This window comes from Hyperolius riggenbachi, chromosome 1 (genome assembly GCF_040937935.1).
Source record: "Hyperolius riggenbachi isolate aHypRig1 chromosome 1, aHypRig1.pri, whole genome shotgun sequence".
Lineage (NCBI taxonomy): Eukaryota > Metazoa > Chordata > Amphibia > Anura > Hyperoliidae > Hyperolius > Hyperolius riggenbachi.
In genome coordinates, this window is record NC_090646.1 from 387,657,353 (window position 1) to 387,661,256 (window position 3,904).

The following is a 3,904-nucleotide window of genomic DNA, read 5'->3' on the forward strand; positions in this document are numbered from 1 at the left end:
TAGAGTTCCTAAAAGCTGTAGGCATTCTGTCGCACACATTGGTTGGACAGACAGTGCTTTCAAGATCCACTGAGTTATGGGAGGAATTTTCAAAGGAGGAAGGGATACTGTGTTTAACCACTTGAGGACCGTGGGCTTTAACCCCCTTAAGGACCAGGCACTTTTTTTCCATTCAGACCACTGCAGCTTTCACGGTTTATTGCTCGCTCATACAACCTACCACCTAAATGAATTTTGGCTCCTTTTCTTGTCACTAATAAAGCTTTCTTTTGGTGCTATTTGATTGCTGCTGCAATTTTTACTTTTTATTATATTCATCAAAAAAGACATGAATTTTGTCAAAAAAATGATTTTTTTAACTTTCTGTGCTGACATTTTTCGAAAAAGTAAAATTTCTGTATACATGCAGCGCGAAAAATGTGGACTAACATGTTTTTGATTTAAAAAAAACCCATTCAGTGTATATTAATTGGTTTGGGTAAAAGTTATAGCGTTTACAAACTATGGTGCAAAAAGTGGATTTTCCCATTTTCAAGCATCTATGACTTTTCTGACCCCCTGTCATGTTTCATGAGGGGCTAGAATTCTAGGATAGTATAAATATCCCCCAAATGACCCCATTTTGGAAAGAAGACATCCCAAAGTATTCACTGAGAGGCATAGTGAGTTCATAGAAGATATTATTTTTTGTCACAAATAAGTGGAAAATGACATTGTGACAAGAAAAAAAAAAGTTTCCATTTCTTCTAACTTGCGACAAAAAAAAAAAATGAAATCTGCCACGGACTCACCATGCCCCTCTCTGAATACCTTGAAGTGTCTTCTTTCCAAAATGGGGTCATTTGTGGGGTGTGTTTACTGTCCTCGCATTTTGGGGGGTGCTAATTTGTAAGCACCCCTGTAAAGCCTAAAGGTGCTCATTGGACTTTGGGCCCCTTAGCGCAGTTAGGCTGCAAAAAAGTGCCACACATGTGGTATTGCCGTACTCAGTAGAAGTAGTATAATGTGTTTTGGGGTGTATTTTTACACATACCGATGCTGGGTGGGAGAAATATCTCTGTAAATGACAATTTTTTCATTTTTTTTTACACACAATTGTCCATTTACAGAGAGATTTCTCCCACTCAGCATGGGTATGTGTAAAAATACACCCCAAAACACATTATACTATTTCTCCTGAGTACGGCGATACCACATGTGTGACACTTTTTTGCAGCCTAGGTGCGCTATGGGGCCCAACGTTCTATGAGTACCTTTAGGATTTCACAGGTCATTTTGAGGCATTTGATTTCCAGACTACTCCTTACGGTTTAGGGCCCCTAAAATGCCAGGGCAGTATAGGAACCCCACAAGTGACCCCATTTTAGAAAGAAGACACCCCAAGGTATTCCGTTAGGTGTATGGTGAGTTCATAGAAGATTTTATTTTTTGTCACAAGTTAGCGGAAAATGACACTTTGTGAAAAAACCCAATAAAAATCAATTTCCGCTAACTTGTGACAAAAAAAAAAATCTTCTATGAACTCACCGTACTACTAACAGAATACCTTGGGGTGTCTTCTTTCTAAAATGGAGTCATTTGTGGGGTTCCTATACTGTCCTGGCATTTTAGGGGCCCTAAACCGTGAGGAGTAGTCTTGAAACAAAATTTCTCAAAATGACCTGTGAAATCCTAAAGGTACTCATTGGACTTTGGGCCCCTTAGCGCAGTTAGAGTGCAAAAAAGTGCCACACATGTGGTATCGCCGTACTCGGGAGAAGTATTACAATGTGTTTTAGGGTGTATTTTTACACATACCCATGCTGGGTGGGAGAAATAACTCTGTAAATGGACAATTGTGTGTAAAAAAAATCAAAAGATTGTCATTTACAGAGGTATTTCTCCCACCCAGCATGGGTATGTGTAAAAATACACCCCAAAACACATTATACTACTTCTCCCGAGTACGGAGATACCACATATGTGGCACTTTTTTGCACCCTAACTGCGCTAAGGGGCCCAAAGTCCAATGAGTACCTTTAGGATTTCACAGGTCATTTTTGTTTCAAGACTACTACTCACGGTTTAGGGCCCCTAAAATGCCAGGGCAGTATAGGAACTCCACTAATGACCCCATTTTAGAAAGAAGACACCCCAAGGTATTCCGTTAGGAGTATGGTGAGTTCATAGAAGTTTTATTTTTTTGTCACAAGTTAGCAGAAATTGATTTTAATTGTTTTTTTTCACAAAGTGTCATTTTCCGCTAACTTGTGACAAAAAATAAAATCTTCTATGAACTCACCATACTCCTAACGGAATACCTTTGGGTGTCTTCTTTCTAGAATGGGGTCATTTGTGGGGTTCCTATACTGCCCTGGCATTTTAGGGGCCCTAAACCGTGAGGAGTAGTCTTGAAACCAAATGTCGCAAAATGACCTGTGAAATCCTAAAGGTACTCATTGGACTTTGGGCCGCTTAGCGTACTTAGGGTGTAAAAAAGTGCCACACATGTGGTACCGCCGTACTCAGGAGAAGTAGTATAATGTGTTTTGGGGTGTATTTTTACACATACCCATGCTGGGTGGGAGAAATATCTCTGTAAATGACAATTGTTTGATTTTTTTTACACACAATTGTCCATTTACAGAGAGATTTCTCCCACCCAGCATGGGTATGTGTAAAAATACACCCCAAAACACATTATACTACTTTTCCTGAGTACGGCGGTACCACATGTGTGACACTTTTTTGCAGCCTAGGTGCGCTAAGGGGCCCAACGTCCTATTCACAGGTCATTTTGAGGCATTTGTTTTCTAGACTACTCCTCGCGGTTTAGGGCCCCTAAAATGCCAGGGCAGTATAGGAACCCCACAAGTGACCCCATTTTAGAAAGAAGACACCCCAAGGTATTCCATTAGGTGTATGGCGAGTTCATAGAAGATTTTATTTTTTGTCACAAGTTAGTGAAAAATGACACTTTGTGAAAAAAAAAAATAAAAATCAATTTCCGCTAACTTTTGACAAAAAATAAAATCTTCTATGAACTCGTCATACACCTAACAGAATACCTTGGAGTGTCTTTTTTTCTAAAATGGGGTCACTTGGGGGATTCCTATACCGCCCTGGCATTTTACGGGCCCAAAACCGTGAGTAGTCTGGAAACCAAATGTCTCAAAATGACTGTTCAGGGGTATAAGCATCTGCAAATTTTGATGACAGGTGGTCTATGAGGGGGCGAATTTTGTGGAACCGGTCATAAGCAGGGTGGCCTTTTAGATGACAGGTTGTATTGGGCCTGATCTGATGGATAGGAGTGCTAGGGGGGTGACAGGAGGTAATTGATGGGTGTCTCAGGGGGTGGTTAGAGGGGAAAATAGATGCAATCAATGCAATGGGGAGGTGATCGGAAGGGGGATCTGAGGGTTTAGCCGAGTGATCAGGAGCCCACACGGGGCAAATTAGGGCCTGATCTGATGGGTAGGTGTGCTAGGGGGTGACAGGAGGTGATTGATGGGTGTCTCAAGGTGTGATTAGAAGGGGGAATAGATGCAAACAATGCACTGGTGAGGTGATCAGGGCTGGGGTCTGAGGGTGTGGGCAGGTGATTGGGTGCCCTAGGGGCAGATAGGGGTCTAATCTGATAGGTAGCAGTGACAGGGGGTGATTGATGGGTAATTAGTGGGTGTTTAGGGTAGAGAACAGATGTAAACACTGCACTTGGGAGGTGATCGGACGTCGGATCTGCGGGCGATCTATTGGTGTGGGTGGGTGATCAGATTGCCCGCAAGGGGCAGGTTAGGGGCTGATTGATGGGTGGCAGTGACAGGGGGTGATTGATGGGTGGCAGTGACAGGGGATGATTGATGGGTGATTGATAGGTGATTGACAGGTAATCAGTGGGTTATTACAGGGGAGAACAGATGTA